At 45.9% G+C, this 18103-nt stretch overlaps 1 pseudogene; it reads left to right on the top strand.

Moving 5' to 3' along the window:
• The first annotated feature begins 875 nt into the window (after nucleotides 1-875).
• Nucleotides 876-18103, top strand: part of LOC101551049 (uncharacterized protein C2orf78-like) — a 35062-nt pseudogene continuing 17834 nt past the window's right edge.

The raw sequence follows: 18103 nt of genomic DNA, 5'->3' as shown, positions 1-18103 counted from the left end.
ATGGCTATGAGCACACACAGATCCATATAAAGGAATATTGATTACACATGTAATACTTTTCCATTCACCAATTCCTAAGCCTGATTCTAGGTCACCCACAAAATTAGTTTAACAAATTCTGGGCATGTGATTCACTTAGTTTCTAGCCCACTCCTGTAACTGAATACATGAACAGTTGGAGCTACTCCAGCAATTGGAAGTTCAGTGCAATGTAAACAACAATCAGGACAGTTCAGTTGGGAGGTGCTGACCCAGGATCCATGGTTAGAACCCCAGAGGGTTCCCCGAGCCCAGTGTGGAGTGCAGTCAGGGAAAATGCTCGGCACTACAGAATGTGCACCCCCAAAACGGATAATGAACACAAAATATTATGATATCTGGATATTAACGCCCAGTGATTTCTGAGCATTGTTTTTTTGCGGTGTTGGTTGGGGGTCAGGTTTGGGGCTATTACTGGTGGGTATTTGCAAGGAAATCCTTGTGGATTTTATTCCCTTTGTGAAAATATAAACACTCTGGCTTCATCCTCTGACTGTCCGGTAGTTGGCGACCCCACAGATTTCCTGCTGACCTGATCCAAGTTCAGGAACGGGAAAAAAATCAACTTTCCTGACCAGAAAGTACCAGGTCAGGAATAGTTGGAGTCTGGCCCTTTAACACTCCAGCCGGAAGTGTGGGTGACGTCACCGAGTTCCTGTCTGAGGGTGGCAGCATTTCCATTCGGCCGCAGAGCTTGGGGACTGGGGCAGGAGGGGAAGGGGGATCCCGGGGCGGACAAGGGGGTCCTGGCTGGGTGGCTTTGTGCCGTGGCGGGGGCGGGGGGGAGAGGGGCGGCGGCCCCACCCGGGTGGCCCCCTCGCCCTGCCGAGGTTTGTCCAGTTCGTTCCTGCCCTTCAGGGAGACGAGGGGTTTCTGAGGGAACTTACCTCAGGGCTGCCGGCGGGCGCGAGTCCCGGGGAGGCCTGGCCGCGCCCGGTGGGGCTCGGGGCAACTCCGGGCTCTGCACTCGGGATCCTCCGGGGGTCGGGGGACCCCATGGGGTGTCGGTCAAGGCCCCGCCCTCCCCGCTGCCCTGTCGCTCAGGCCCGGCCACAAAGAGAGACAAGAGGGAGCCTCAGTTCCCCAGTTTCCCGCACGTCGGCGGGGCGTGCGCGGCCGCCTCCCCATTGGTTCCTGCGGGGACACTCGGAGCCCCCGGGGGTCTCGGGCTGGGGCGGGGGGTCACCCGGGAATGTTCCCGGGCCGGTCCTTGTCGGGCCACTTCTGTCATTGTGATTATGGAGTCGGGGCCGAAGGGTCGGTTTCCCTGGAAAGGGGGGAGTTAGTCTCTCTTTTAATTAAAAACAAAGTTTTGTTTCATAATACTTGACCGACATCCCGCCGCGCGCAGGGTCCCTCCTGGCTCTGCACCAGGGGACTCTCCTGGCGGGACTCAGGGTCCTGTGGAATGTCAGGCTCGGTCCTGTCAGCCCCGTGCACGGCAGATGCTCTCCCAGTGCACTGCCCTCTGCACTGGCCGGGGACTCAGGAGTGTGTGGCTGACCGTTTGATTTTCCCGGGTTCCTGCGACTGCGGTAGGTTTTTGGGATCCTGGGAGACGCGGAGCTGAAGAGACTCTGACAGAAGTGGGTCTAGCATCCGGGCTGTGTTGGAGCAGAGTGGTCCTTGCAACCAAATGTAGCAGGTGGTAGGCTGGTCACTTCCAGGATGTACCCCTAGATGTACCATAATGCAATCTAGGATTTCCATTGGTCACCACACCCTTATTTCTTTGTTTTACATAATTTTTAGATTTTTTTAGGGTGAGGGAACACATGGCAATGTTCAGGGGTTATTCCTATCTCTGCATTCAGGGATCACTCATGGTGGTGCTCAGAGAAACATGGAATGCCGGCAGTCAAACCTGGGTAGACACGTGCAAGACAAGAACCCCACCCACTATATTTCTGTTATTATCAATTGTAGTTTTTGGTCCACAGCTGGCAAGTGCTCAGGGCTCACTCTTGGATCTTAGCTCAGGCGTGGCTCCTGGCAGTGCTGGGGTGGGGAAATCTATGTGCTCTTGCATATTAACCCGGGCTCAGCTGCTTGAACAAAAAGCATCCTATCCATTTACTATCTCTGCTAACTCTGATTTTATTTTTCCCCAGAAAAATAATTTCTGCTTCCCCTGTTAGGTTTCAGAGCAATCCCTCATTGACGGAGGTATTTCTCCAGGACGAGAGGCTGCCCTTTCTGTTCTGGTGAGTACTTGCAGAAATGGGATTTTCAGGGACCTGTTGCACTAGGTTTTAGATGTATCACTCTAGGGGCGGGAGCCTTAGTACAGCCAGGACAGTGTTGGTCTTGCTCAGGACGGACCTGGGTTCAATCCTCCCATACCCCATAGGAGTGTCTGAGCATCAAGAGATCTGGCCCAAAATCCACAAAGAAAGAAAAGCTGAGGGGGCTGGAGCGAAAGCACAGCTGGCAGGGCATTTGCCTTGCACGCGGCCGAGCTGCACTCAATTCCCAGCATCCCATATGGTCCCCTGAGCACCGCCAGGAGCAATTCCTGAGTGAAGGGCCAGGAATATCCCCTGTGCATCGTCAGGTGTGACCCAAAAAGCAAAGCAAAGAAAGAAAAGCCGAACAGTAGGAGAGCAGACAGGGCACTTGCCTTTCATGCGGCTGAGGGGTTTGTTCTCCAGTACTGCATAGGGTTCCCTGAGCACTGCCTGGTGTCTCCCAAACCTCTTTTTGGCTGCTGTGGGCTTCTCTCCTACCTCATCTTTTTGTTTCCCCCTTTATGCTACAAACTTGGAGTTGATCAGGGACTCTTCCCCTCTGTCCATGTGTCTCTGGATGTAGGGGAGCCGTGCCGTGTCCCCCACCAGTAAAGGAGGTGCTCAGCCATTGAGCTACTCTCCCTGGTCTATCTCACTACTTGGAGAGCAGACGGGCTGGGATTTGAGGACATACCTGGCAGTGCTTGAGGGTTGTGCCCTGCTCTGTTCACATTAGCAGTGCCAGTGGGTACTGGTGAAGGTCCCCGAGGTTTCATATGACCAGCATGTGCTCCAGCCTGGGGTGCTCTCTCCTGCCCCTGTGTTCATACCTTCATTGGAAGTTCTTAGATGTGAACATGCTGGAAAACTTCCAACAAGATGCTGTCAGAGGAAACAAAGGGGTTGGAGTCTTTGAGAAAAATTATAGACTTTCATCATTTAGATTTCTTTTGGGGCCAGATGTATGTTCCACCTACTTTTCTTACACAGGATCACATAACTGAATGAGTAAAATGACATAATCTGTGAAAACTTGACCTGTAAGTTTTGAGCATCTCAGGGTGTGGCCCAACAATAAACCAAAGAATTGAGCCTTGAGATTTATTGCTGGATTTCACACATATCTGTTAGCAGACTACTTTTTCTGTGCCTTTGTCGGAGGGGAGGGGAGTGGCGATCTCAAATCCAGCAGTACTCAGGTATTCAGGGTGTAAAGTTGAGTCAGACAGATGCAATCCTTGGAAATCACAGCCTGTTTTCAGCTCAGGGTCACACCAGGCGCTGCCAGGTGTCCGCAGCCCTGCCATGAACTCTACCAGTTGGGCCATGTCCTAGCCTCCACCGGCATGCCAGTCTGTTCTTATCAGAAGGTTCACAGGATTTATGTAGAATTTGGATTCTGGTGTAAGAGATAGGCCAGGAGTGCAGGCCCTGGCCTTAGAAGCAGACTGCCACAGTATAATAGTTTCATTTCCAGTTGGTCATGCCTTCGATGCTAATGGGTCACTCCTGGCTCTGCTCATTGATAACCTCCTGCAAGACGTGGGAACCGTTTCCATCTGACGGAGATTGAAAGTTGATTGAAGTACATGCCAGGCAAGCACCCTATGCTCTGTGCTATCACTGAGGCCATCATAAAAAGGGTTTTACTCTGGTTAAATTCCAGGAAGTTGTGATAGTAAATGTACTTTTTCCTACTAAGTACACAACTCACTATTCTTGAGTGTGTGATTTTGCTTTGGGATTACATCCACCAGTAGTCTGGGCTTCCTTCTGAGTCTGCACTCAGGAATTATGCCTGGTGGGTTTGTGGACGGTATGGATGAGGGAGGTCAAACCCCGGTAGCTGTGTAGAAGGCCAGTGCCCACCTTTCCCTGTGTTTTATTAATCTGACTCTGGGATCTGATTTTTAACTATTCAGCTATATATCTTTTTTCAGAAATTATAGAATTTTCAATTAGGGTAGACCCAAGAGCCCTAAGAACAGGTCAGCAGGTCAGCTGCTTGCTTTACCTTCCATGAGAGCGAATGGCATCGTGGATTACAACGCACTTCTTTGTCACCTGGAGAGGAAGGAACATCCGGGGATGTCTTTCTGAGTGGGTCTGTGAGCTGGCCTGAGGGTGATGCTGGGCCATCATCATGAGGCCCATGAATTGTGCTCCATTCTGGAGCTCATAGGTCTGACTTCTCTTCCAGGTGATTCCACGGAGCCACCTGCTAATCCTTGGGAATTACAGAAGCTGCAGACAATGGTGACATGCCACTGACACACTGTTTCAGGTGGGAGGAGAACAATGTGGTGACATGATGCAGTAACAGGCACGTACCGGTTTCTAGTGTCTCTATCTCTTGAGTTTCAGGAAGGAGTTCTGGGATGTAATTCCTGGCCTGAGTGCTCCGACTCTTTGCTAGTTGAGGCTACTTTGTCCTTGTCTGTTGTTTTCCTTTTATTTGGATTTAGCCACAACAAGCAGTGCTCTCTGAGTACTTCTATTTCAGTGTTCAGTTATTCCTACCAGATCTCAGGGTCCCTATCAGGTGGCGTGGATTCAAGACTGTCTTCAGTTTCATTTGTTTTTTTTTTTCTTTTGAGCAACATTTAGTGATCATTATATTTTAGGACAGGAATGATTGTGTGCTTTATATCTGTTTCACTTATAGTAATTGTCTTTGCAAAGTGACTGTACTTTGATCTATGCAACATTTTCCTTTTTAAATTTTTTTAAAAATTTTTTTAATTAGTGAATCACCGTGAGGGTACAGTTCACGGATATACATATTTTCCTACTTGTATTTTAGTCATACAATGCTCGAGTACCCATCCATCCACCAGTACCCCTTCTCCACCACCGATGATCCCAATATCCCTCCCACCCCCTCATTCCATACCCCACCACCCGTCCCCGCCTCTGTGGCAGGGCACTCACTTTTGTTTTGTGAGGTGAGGGGAGGGTCACAACGAGTGATTCTCTTTGGTTACTTCTGGCTCTGCACTCAATGTTGCAGCTGGCAGTGCTTGCCGGACCAGATGGGACAGTGGGGATTGACAGTCCTGCCCACTGTCCCCAGACCCTCTGTAGTGTAACTCCATCTGCCGCTTTGTTTTCTATTGTATTTGTTGTTATCCCACAGTGGATGTGCTCAGGGCCACTGGAGACCTACCATCAGCTGCGGGCCTTCGGTGAGAGCAGCCTGGGAGCAGGGCTGCGCTTTGTGTTCCCCAGGGACAGTGGTTCTGATGGGCCAGGATTATTGACAGCAATGCTGATAACTTTCATATGTTCATTTCTCTTTGTTTGTTTTTGTTATTTGGCCACACTTGGCAATCGTCAGGCTTGCTTCTGGGATGCAGGGTGTCTACCCAGGCCAGTCAAGAGCATGGGAAAGCCCCCCACGTGATGTACTATCGATAAACTTCCTGTGAATATTTCCTTCCATTGCTAGATGAATCTACTTCTTGTACGACCACAGGGGCCCATGGGGGTGCTGTGGACTAAACCGGCTCAGCACCTATATGGCACGTATTCTATTGTACCTGACCTGCAACTTCATTTGTTATTTTTTTCAGTTTTGATTATTTTAGGGGACTATACCCAGCAGTGCTCAGGGATAACTCTGGCTGTATATTCAGGAATTTCTTGTGGCATTGCTCCTGGCCCTTATGGTTGCTAGGGATCAAACCTATCTCTGTGCGTCATCAGGTGCCTGCCCTGCTGGACTATCGCTCTGAGCATAAGTTCACTTTCTTTTTAGGGACTCATGCCATTAGTTTCTGTTGTATTTCAGTGCTTTGAGTCACTTCCTGTGCTTTTTGGGGTTCTTCAGCATAACAATTTCAGACTGAATTTAAAACTTGGGACTTCTGTGACTGATAACTACCAATTTGGGGATATCAGAGTTTCTGTTCAAGCTCTTTTAGGAATTAGCTTAATTTTGTTTGAGACATATGGTGTTGGCTTGTCACCAATATCATTTCTCTATTGGGACAGGGATTTCTGGGGTGAAGCCTGCGGTGATCTCCTGGCTTGAAGGAGGAGCCCTAAGGTGGGGTAGAAGAGGCATGTGTGCAGGTGAGTGTCTGAGGACCCTTTGTGGCTCGGGCCCTGCGAAGTGTGCGGATGCCTGAGTTCATGTGAGTCACGCTGCTGACCATGGAGGCCTCGGGCTCTTGGATACAGGTGTCTGTTCACGCTCACGATGCCCTTTATTTCACGAACTGCTTGTCATAGAATGATCCTGTGCTTTCCTTTCTTGGCTTTGTTGTCATTTTTCCTTATATGTCAGGTAATGTACAATATTCATGGGATTCACAGCCATTGGCCCCCTGTTTGTGCTTCAGTGGTTTCTTGTACAGCCTACACTGGTGGTATACCCTTTCAGGGGAATCTGTTTACCACTCTTCTCTCTGTGTCATGCTTATTTTTGCCCTCAGATCATTAGAATGTTTTGGCAGTATATTAAATTTATTTTTGGCTGTAGGGCTCAGAATTTTCAGTGTTTATTCCTGGCAGTTTTCAGAGGTTACTTTTGGTGTTATTCAGGGATCAAACCCTGTCAGCTTCATGTGATGGAAGTGCCTTCCCTGCTGTTCTATCTAATCCACTAAGACACAACTTTTGTGGGGCTGGAGCAATAATACAGCAGTTAGGGTGCTTGCCTTGCATGTGGCCAACCCGAGTCCAATTCCCAGCATCCCATATGATCCGCTGTGCACCGCCAGGAGCAGTTCCTAAGTGCAGAGCCTGGAGTAACCCCTGTGAATCGCCAGGTGTGACCCAAAAAGCAAAAAAATAAGAAGTAAAAAAGAAGTGTCTTTTGCTTTTCTGTTTACATAATGAATGTATGAGCCTACGATAAAATACTGATTTGAGATAGAGAGCTGATACCTCAGGAAGGGTAGTTGCATTGCACATGGCAGACACAGGTGAAAACTTGACATCTCATATGTTCCCAGGTATCACCAGGTCTGGATAAAAAGCAAAACTGAAAAGGCTCCTTTGTGGATTTGCAAGCTGCTCCTAGCATTCCCCACAATGGACGTCATTCAAATACTTTCCATTACTGATTCTTTTTTTTAATTTTTGTTGGATAACACCAAGCAATGCTCAGGGGTTACTCCTGGATCATTCACTCAGGAATTACCACTGGCAGTGCTCGGGGAACTATATGGGATTCTGAGAATCGAACCTGGGTTGGTCTTGTGCAAGGAAAATGCCCTATCCACAGTGCTATCACTCCAGTCCCAATATTACTAACCCTTCCATTGTGTTTTATGTTTGATTTCAGAAAGGAAATCACAGCTTCAGGGGATTTCACTGCAACAATTTGATTTGGGAATTGAGTCACCAAAAACGAGTGAGTCGGTATGATTTGCATATTGAATATAATATTATGTTGGCAGGATAGTTCCTTGGAAGAAGAATGTGACTTGAAAGTGGAGGTCTGGCCACGGCAGGGTGGAACTTTGTAGCCTAATGTTTGAGTAGAGGGTCCAGAGTCTTAGTGGATGCTAAAATCAGTCCTTTTAAAATCGAAGGATATAATTTTGGTTATTATTATTCATATTTCTTGCTTTTTCATTCTCTCACGGTGATGCTGACTAGTTACTTCAGGCTCAGCTCTCAGGAATATCTCTGGGAAGTGCTTAGAGCACCATCTGGGATGCCAGAATTCAAACTGGGTCCACCAAATGCAGTGGGAATGCCCTCCCCACTCTTCTAGCATTCATAACCTGTCCTAGCATTCTTAATGCTGTTCTAGCATTCTTAACCGAATTCCTACTAGTATTTAGAAGAAATACTGTGATTTTTCACTGGATTGAAAGTAGGCACAAGAGTTAATTGCTTAAAAGAATTGGTTTGTTGCCACGAGTGATAGAGTATTGGGGCAGACTTGCCTTCCACAGGCTGGAAACCTGGACTCTATTCCCAGCACTGTTCCGTGGGACTCACCGTCAGTGATCCTTGTCACTTCTTGGTGTGGTCATTCTCAAAATAAATACAAACTACAAACCAAAAAAGAATAAAAAACCTCGATCCTAGAGAGGATTTGTTTGTTGTGAAATGTTTTCAGTGGCCCCCATGGTCCATCTTGCTGTGTAGGATTGTAGCCATGCCTTAACACATGGATAGGGGCTCCACACTGTGCTACAAACAAACCCAGACTCGGGTGTATTTTATTTTGTTGGAAACTACTTCTTTGGCATTCTGCAGACAGTCCTATGTCCATTTTATGTATATGTTTATCGAGTTGAGAATATTTGAACAATTTAATGATTGTGCAGCCTTCATTATGTGGAAACATTGAGTCATCCCATAGAACATCCATCCACCTGTCATAAATTGCATTCCTAGTGGTGGAAATGTTGGCCGCAGTTTCTTTTCACAGAGACTATAAAGGAATGGAGCAGTAATTGGAATCCTCCTGTGCATTGTACAAGGAAGCAGCCAACCCCAGTGGAATGTCTCTGATCCTGCACTCTGTGACAATATCTCCAAGTCAGCAATCCCGCCCTCTGCTCCATGGGGATGTTGAGAAAGGCTAATGTCTTCTGAGGGATATCAGTGTGGAGAGAGCGACCTCACTGTGAAGAACCTCTCACCTGGGAAAAGTTCCTCACAGTCTGTTCTCCTCAGTTTCTGGACACAAACACCTCAAGGCAGCAGCCCCAGGAATGTGGGAGAGGAGCACTGTTTATAGTGAGTCCCACATTCCGACATTGGCATAAGGAAAGTCACCATGTACTGACCCTGTCCAAGAATAATGTTCCCTTAGAAACCTACAGTAGACAGAATCCCCAGGATCGTTACCAGGGAGAACAAACTTTGAGGCAGGTATCATCGCAGTGTGTCAGTGCAAAGATTCCAAACTGGAGAGAAACCGTTTATGTTTACAGACTGTGGGAATGCTTTCACTTCCCCCTCAAAACATATTATACATCAGAGAATTCACACTGCTGAGAAACCTCATGCATGTGAGCAATGTGGAGAGGCCTTTACCTTGTCCTCACAACTTGATGGCCTCAGGGAAATTCATACAGGAATGAAAACTTACTCATGGCAGGACTGTGGGAAGGCCTAAACTTGCTCCTCTGATCTCTTTCATCACAGAAAGAGTCATTCTGGAGAGAAACCTTATTCACGTCAGGACTGTGGAAAGGTCTTTGCTTATCACTGAAGCCATTCTGTGCACAAGGATAATCACACTGGAGAGAAACAGTGATTCTGTAAGACATATGGAAAGGCCTTCACTTGATGGGCAGCCCTTAAAGGGCACATGAATACTCATTCTGGAGAGAAGTCTTATATATGTCAGGAGTGGGGGAAGAACTTTAGCAGATCCTCAGTTCTTAGTATACATAGGAGAATTCATACTGGCAAGAAACTTCATAAACTTAAGGCATGTGGAAAGGCTTTCAGTGATTTATGAGCCCTTAATAGGCATATGAATACTCATACTGGAGAGAAGCCCTTTGTATGTCAGGAGTGTGGGAAGACCTTTAGCAGATCCACGTATCTTACTGTACATAGTAGAAATCCCAGCCTTATGTATGTCAGGAGTTTTGGAAGGCCTTCAGCATGTCCTCCTATCTTTCAGTACATAGGAGAATTCACACTGGAGAGAAGCCTCATAATTTTTAAGTTTGTGGAAGGGTCTTCAACTCAGCAGTCAATCTTTACTCAGCATATGAGAAGTCATACTGGAGAGATGCCTTAGTAGTGTCAGGAATGTGGGAAGGCCTTTAGCTCATGCTCAGTGCTCACTGTACATAGGAGAACTCATTTGGGAGAGAAGCCTTTTGTATGTCAGGAGTGTGGGTAGATCTTTCTCAGATACTCAGAGCTGACTAGACATAATAGAATGCACACTGTCGAGAAAACTTAGAAACGCAAGGCATATAGAAAGTCCTTCATTTGATCATCTTCCCTTATAACACATATGGGTACGTACAGTGCAGAGAAGTCTTATGTATGTCAGGAGTCTGGGAAGGCCTGACATTCATAAGGCATAATACAGTAGTAGGATAGCCTTAACACTTACGTGTACTCATAGGAGAATTCACACTTGAGAGAAACCATATTAATGTAAGGACTGTGAGACAGCCTTCATCAGCACCAGCGATTTCATACTAGAGAGAAATTGAATGTGAGAAATGTGGAAAGCGTATTATTTCTCATGCCTTTGTGTTGGGGCTGGACTGAGCTATCAGGGTGAGCCCATGTATACTGTACCGTACTACGGACAGGAACATAGGGACCCATGAAAATGGGCGAGACTTCTCGTGTGTCCTGACTGGTTTGGATGAAGCTGAACATTTTCCCCCTTCAAGCTGCCTTCAGAAAAATAATTTCAGAATACTGAAAAGAGCAGTTTTTCCTTCTCTCACAGAAGCCTGGCTGGTCTTTGACATGCAGATGGTGTTAGCCAGGCCTGACCTTTGATATTGTAAATTGTAGATTTCAGGTGCAGGCCCAGCTTTGTCTTTGGGATGCAGATTTCAGGTGCCTGCCCAGTTTGTATTTGAAGTGGCAAGCACAGCCTAGTCTTTGGGATGTAAATCCAGGTGCCTGAAGAAGGTTTCAGTTTCGGTTTTGTATCTTTCCCTTCTCAGTTATGTATTCTTTTCCCGAGGCTATAGGCCTACCCATACAAGGAAACAATATGTTCCATTGTCTCAATGTTCTCCCTGTAACATTTTTTGATGCCTTTGGTGACGTCACTATATTGCGCCCTTTAGAGGTACCATGATCAATAAAAGGAGGTCCACGAGGCCCTCTGCCTTTGCTAAGAGCCAGAGCGAGCCTTAGTCCTCCAATCAGTGAATATTTCTTCCGCGTTCCTATCTCAGCGCCTCCGATTGCAGAACGTTCACGCAACACCTTTGTAGTCATAGGAACAATACTGGAGAGAAGCTATATGTTTCCCTTTTTCCTCCATTTTTTAAATTTTAGTTCTGGGGTTCTGAGTTGTTTTGGGTGGTGTATGTTGTATAATCTGGAGAATGGGGATATCCCTCACAAATTATGCAAGGATGTGAATCGGATCAAGTAGAGTCATTGCTGTGAAATTATTTTGTAAGTTAACCTAATCAGAGAGAGAGAACGAAAGGGAATACCCTGCCATAGTGGCAGTGTGGGGTGGGGGGAGACGGGACTGGGGAGGGTGGGAGGGATGCTGGGTTTACTGGTGGTGGGGAATGGGCACTGGTGAAGGACTGTGAGAAGGGATGGGTTCTCGAACTTTGTATGGGGGAAACATGAGCACAAAAATGTATAAATCTGTAGCTGTACCCTCACGGTGATTCACTAATTAAAAATAAAAAATAATTAAAAAATAAAAAAAAATTATTTTGTAAGTTATAAAGTGAGAGCCTGGCAAGCTACCCGTGGCATACTTGATGTGCCAAAAATATTAACAATGACGGTCCTCATTCAGCTGACCCTGAGAGATCCCCCAATACGCCATCAGCCTACATTGGCATGTGCCAGGGACAAATGGAGACGTTACTGGCACCCACTCGAGCAAATTGATGAACAACAGGATGACAGTTCTACAGTGAAGTTATAAAGTGCCATTTGAACATTAGGCACATGGATGTGGCATATAAATATAAGTCGGTATTTCTGGCTTTAATCTTTATTTTAAAGTTGGCTTATTAGTATAAAGTAGCAGATTATGTTAAAGGAATTTGGGGGAGAAATGACGTATTAATAATGTTTTGGGGAAAGGGTTCTGATCACTGTTAGGTCATAGAAAACAATAAGACTTGCAGTTTATTTGGGTCATTTGTATTTGGGATAATTAAGTGGGTAATCCCCTCTGGTCACTTTGTCTTCTGACATCTTCTTTCTGTGTGCTGGCCTCCTCTTACCACTTAATCCGTCCTAACTTCTCCTCCAGGCAGTGACCTTTACAGTGCAGCTATATTTTCATTCATTATTAGTGGGCCTGTCATCAGATTGGACGGTGTGAAATCATCATTTTGGTTGGTTAAAAACAGTCAGTTCAGCTTGCTCAGACTAATACAATAGGTACTCAATAAAGTGTTGCTAATTCTCTCATTGGATCAATAAGCCAAGCAGGGTGTTTTGCTTTCTAGCTCCTTGGATCGTGGTTTTTTATGATTTTTTTATGCTTCTAATCCCTTATCAGAATAAGAATTTTTGGTGCTTAAAATGCATATCTACAAATAATGCCAGTTACATTGAAATACAGTTATGGAAATTAAAAGAATCCAAACTTGTCACATAGTAATGTGTGCTTTTAAAATTAATTCATTGAACAGCAAGATCATTGAATTAAAACTTGGGAATAGTTACTTGTTTTTTTAATGATAGCTGCTTGAAACTTTTTTGCACTGTGCACAGGAGATGATCATTATGGAATGGCCTCTGATGATCACTGAGAAATATGGAATGCTGAGAAAGAGCTGTCAGCACCTGAGAGCTGTCAGCTACCTTTGGTAGCTGAATGATCACTGGGGAGAGTTACCAGATTCTCATTTAGAATGGAAGGCTGTTAGCAGAGGTGATCTAAGTGGCAAGTTTAAGATACTTAAAACTTAAAAGCGGTGATAAATGTGACTGATGTCAGTAACATCACTGTCATACGAGTAAAAATATTGTGATATGATGTAAAGTCAAGGCAGAGATAGTGCTAATACTGTTGTTATGCTTTGTTGCCTATCTTCTTTTTTGGGCGTCACCTGGTGTTGCTCAGGAATTACTCCTGGCTTTACACTCAGAAATCACTCCTGGTGCTACTCAGGGGACCATATGGGATGCCAGAGATCAAACCCAGGTCATTTGCACGCAAGGCAAATGCCCTACCCGCTGTACTATTGGTGTGGCCCAAGGCAGTCTTGTTCATATCTAGGGCTGTAGTCTTACATTTCAAAGACTTTGGAAGTTAGAAGGCCATAAATCATCTTACAAGTGTTGCAAAGATGTCTACATTTGTGGACGTCTGCTAGGCTTGATCCAATGCTTTGGCAGTATTAAAGTATTAAGGCTTTATACTTCCAGACTTGAGGGCTAGAATCTGTCCAGACAGTCCTTGTTTGCCTACCAGTGTTCAAGAAATTTAATGGACTCTATTTATATTATTTTGCTTGTAGATTCCAAATATAAATTTACATATAGATGTGGAACCTTTTTGCTGTGTGTGTAGGGGTGCACAGCTGGAGATGCTCTGGAGTTACTCCTGGCTCTGCACTCTGGAACTACTTCTAGCAGTGAACCGGGGACCGTGTGAGATACTGGAGATCAAATCTTGGTTGGCTGTGTACAAGACAAGGTCCTACAAATTGTACTATCTCTTTAGCTCCAGACATGCAAACTTTTTAAAGAGAATTCCATTGAAATTTTCTATAGTTACTAAAATATAAAATTTAAAAAGGACTTTGTGAAAATGACTCACAAAAACTGTGTCTGTTAAAAAAGTGTGCTAGTGTTTACATGGGAAGATCATGTGCAAATGATACAGTGAGTACTCCAGTGGTTCAGAGAAAGAAGGCCGCCGTGTGGATGGGATGGCAGGGCGAGCTGGGCCTTGGAGAGGAGGAGTTCAGTGGATAGACACGAGTGCGGGAGAAGACATTTGCATCAGGGAGGAGGTGTAGGAACTTTGCTCCTGGGAGTATATGTTACTTCAGAGAATGCTGCTTGAGTTTGGAGATGTGGTACAGTGGGTAGCATTCTTGCCTTGCAAGGGGATGGCCTGAGTTCAATACCATGCACACATATGGTCCCTGGAGCACCACCAGGAGTGGTTCCTGAGCACCGACACAGGAGTATGCACAGAGTGCCCTTGACTATAGTCTAAAAACAAACTAACCAAAACAATAAAAAAAGAGATTGCTTCTTATTTTTGTTTGGCTTTTTAGGTCACACCCAGTGATTCTCAGCGGTCACTCATATCTCTGCACTCATGAATTACTACTGGCGGTACTTGGGGGAATACATGGGATGCAGGGATCAAACCTGGACTGGTCATGTGCAAGGCAAACACCTTACCCACTGTTCTTTCACTCTGACCAAAGAGATTGCTTCTTAAGCTCCCACACATGCATAGAGTTTCAATAAATAGAACCATAGAAATGGTCAACTTTGGTAACTAATCATCAGTGCAAATTCTTTGTTCTTTTATGTTTGTAAAATAATTATTTTCCTAATGTATACTGATTACTGGCTTCCTCCACCACTCTCAGAGAGCCCTGCAAGCTACGGAGCGTATCTCGCCCGAACGGCAGAGCCTGGCAAGGTACACGTGGCATATTCAATATGCCAAAAACAGTAACAATAAATCTCACAATGGAGATGTTATTGGTGCCTACTCGATCAAATCGATAAACAACAGGACGACAGTGCTACAGTGCTTTTTCTTTCTTGCACTTCGGTGATGCTCAGGGAACCATTCCGAATTCTGATGTGTGAACCCAGATTTCCCGCATGCAAGACAAGTGCCCAGCCCACTGTACTACCCCTCTTCCCCCATCCTCTGGATTTTAAATTGTGTTTCTGAAACTGCCTTCTGTGGTTTCCCTTGTAGGCAAGAGTCCAGTGGTTGCGCTTTTTCCAAAGACTCTGTTCTTCCAGCCTTTTTCCTTTGCAATGTCTGTCCAGGACTCTGGGCTGCTGCTAGGCCAGTTCCTCTCTGCATCTCCAGGGCTGGCTCTGGAGTCACTGCTCTCAGCCTATCTTGATAATTCGCCAGTATCAGGTGTCTTGAAACTACCTGCCTCTTTTACCTTCAGTCAGACCACCCGCGTTTTTCCTGAGGGACTGTGATAGCATTGATTGAATGTCTGACTGACCAGTACAGGATCAGGGGCCTTCTCCTTCCCCCGCAGCTCCCCACTCTGTGGCCCACCACCCCATCAGCTGCCTCTCCACTCCTTTATTTAGTCCGTTCCCCTTGCACCACCAGTTCACCTGGGTTCTGTAAATCTGGGCCATGGCCCTTAAAGGTCCCTGGCAGAAGAGGAAGTGCCGTCATAGAGGGCCCTTCAGGAATGCTTTCTATTCAAGCTGTGGTTGCCTGCCTCGGGCTGCCATTGGTCTCGTGGGTAGAGGAGGAATTGGTGCCCGGCGTGGCAAGGCGACTGTGAATACAGATTTTGTGGCAAGATCGGAGTGGCCATCGCGAGTGCCTGGCGCCTCCAGATCTCTGCACTGTGAGGGGCGGGGCCTGCCAGCTGGGTTTGCTGTTTCGCTTGTTTTTCACTGGTTCTGGATATCCAGGTGGTTTTTGAGGTGTGGCGAAGGCTTTCGGGGATCCAGAGGCTTTGGGCGTTGCAGTGGGGGTTGTGCCAGGGTGCAGGCGTCGCGGGTGTGAGCGAGTGATCTTGGGGGCTCCCCTTGGCCAGGATCGCCTCCAGCTGTGGAAGGGGTCCGAGGCGCGTGGGTGCGGATTTGCAGGGTCTGCAGAGGGCAAGGCTTAGCCCTCCTGAACCTGCCAGCACCGAACTGTGCTTGGCCCTGTCCAGAGCTCTTGGTCCTTGCATCACGAGTGTAGAACCTTCAGACTCATTTCCACAGGCAGGGCCATCTGCAGCAGGAGACCCAGTTGTCCTCTGTCCTTTGATTTACTGCCATGGTGGGGTGGGGCCACCCATGTCGTGCTCCCTGCGGTGGGTGGGATTTGCAAGTGAAACTTTTTGATTATTGTTTTGGTTGGACTTGTGTACCATATCAGGAGATGCTCTGGGTTTACATTCAGCTCTGGGGTCTGGAAATCTGCTGATAGTACTCGGGGTCTGCATGGGATGCTGGGGATTTATCTGGGTTGGCTGCATGCAAGGCAGATTCCCTACCCGCTTTACTGTCTCTTCTCCCAACTTTTGTGATTTTTTCCCCTAGGTCAAGAATTTCTAATTTCAAAGGTTTATTTGCAAAGCACCCCACACATGTAATCCCTCCCTGGCCAGACTACCTCCAGCTATTGTGATGAGTAATGGGGCTAAAGTTTTGGGGTTTCTTTAAAGAGAAATAATTGATTTCCAGGGTTGTTGGTAGTGTTGGGGAAGCTTTGCTCAGGGTCACTCCTGATGTGGTGGAAATAATTCACTTAGAAAGTTCCAGAACAAGTACAACAAGTAGGGTGCTTGCCTTGCATTCGGCCATCCCAGGTTCAATTTACGTGTGGTATTCCATATAGTCCTTTAGCATCACTAGGGCTGAGCCCTGATCCCAGAGCTGCAATAACCTCTGAGCACTGCCAGTTGCCGTCCAAAATCGAAACACATGCACACACACAGACATACAGAGAGGATGTGAGAGCAATGAAAGAGAATACTAGAATTCAAGAGAAAATATGAATTTCTGTAGTGTAGAAAAAAACAGAAAAGAGGGCTTAAGGACCCACTTTAAATGTGTCACTCTTGAATTTGTCTTTGCACATGAGTGTTGGATGTTAACCCTAAGCGCTTTAGGCTTGATCCATAAATTGCCAGTTTTCTTCCCCCATAGAAGGTTATAGTGCTCTCATGAGCTCTCCTAATCCTCCGATTTTATCTTTAACTCATAAAATCAAACCTACTGGTGATTCCAGACTTTGCATCTGTGGTCAATTATTTGTATTTCTCTTTCCGCTATAACTGATATTATCTATAATCTATTACTATAGAGCAATGTTCTTTGCTTCAAAAGAAAAAAGTTAATGCTAAGCACTTACTATTTGAGGGTTAATTGACTAGAATATATTTATTCCTGGGCATCCATCGTATTTACTTGACTCAGGCTTCAGTTGCCATAGTTTCTAACCCCAGAGAACTGGATCTCACCAAGAATCTCTGGATGGACCTGGGGCAAGCAGCAAAGCTATTTTGGCTTCAATACGGGACAGTCTAGAAATCATAAATCATGGTTTTGTTTCCATGCTGTCATGACTTAAAAGACCAGACCCTTTAGGGGAAGGGGAAGGTATACCAGCCTGAACACTCCATGTAAAATTTATGATAAAAGCACATCCAGCTTTTAACCTTAACTCCTGGATCCCAGAGAAGTAAGTTTTGGAATGTTTCTTACTGTGTGATTCAGATAAATACAAATATTAATAAGAAGTAAACTTAATTGTTAAATACGTACAAGTAGGTAAAGAGCAAAGCAACACAGATGCTTGTAGCCCCTGAGTGAATTTCTCAGTCTAGTCTCAGACAGAACGTTTTCTTGAGTTAATTCCTCCAAAAGAGTTGTCTCTGTTGAAATGCTTGACCTTTGTAAATGATAAAGCACAATACATGCAGGCCTGTCCCTCAACACCTCTCAGGTGTTCTATAAGTATGCTATTCGGCTCGGAATTAAAGGCTCACTATGCACTGCCCATTGGCCATCAGTTGTTGTCATCCCCATGTCTTTGTTTCTCTGGCGAGAGAGACCATCAAACATGTTGTACCATGGGACCTAACCTCCTCACTAATCTTCACATCTGGCGACCTGGGGAGGGCGCCTTAGAATTCACACTTGAGTATTTTTTGTTGTTGTTGTTGCTTTGTTTCATTAGAGTTACCTTTTGAATCACTTGGGGGCTTGTAAACTTGTGGGACCCTATGGGATTCGGGGAACAAACCAGAGTCAGGTGTATGCAAAGCAAGTGCCATATCTGATGTGCTTTCACTCAAGCCCCAGAACCTAATTTTTATCTGATCCACTAGATTTCTGTTTAGATGTTATAACATTTTCTGTTACAGTGGACCCAAGGGTTCTGAGAGACAACACCACAGGTCTGCTTTTGCCTTGCCTTCCCTGAGAGCAATGGGTAGCCCAGATTCTAATCCGCTTCTGCATCCCTTAAAGAGGAAGGAGCATCTGGTAGACTCTCCCTGGGTGTTTAT

This window comes from Sorex araneus, chromosome 4, assembly GCF_027595985.1.
Source record: "Sorex araneus isolate mSorAra2 chromosome 4, mSorAra2.pri, whole genome shotgun sequence".
Lineage (NCBI taxonomy): Eukaryota > Metazoa > Chordata > Mammalia > Eulipotyphla > Soricidae > Sorex > Sorex araneus.
The sequence above is the reverse complement of the archived record's forward strand: the minus strand, read 5'-3'. Positions and strand labels throughout refer to the sequence as shown.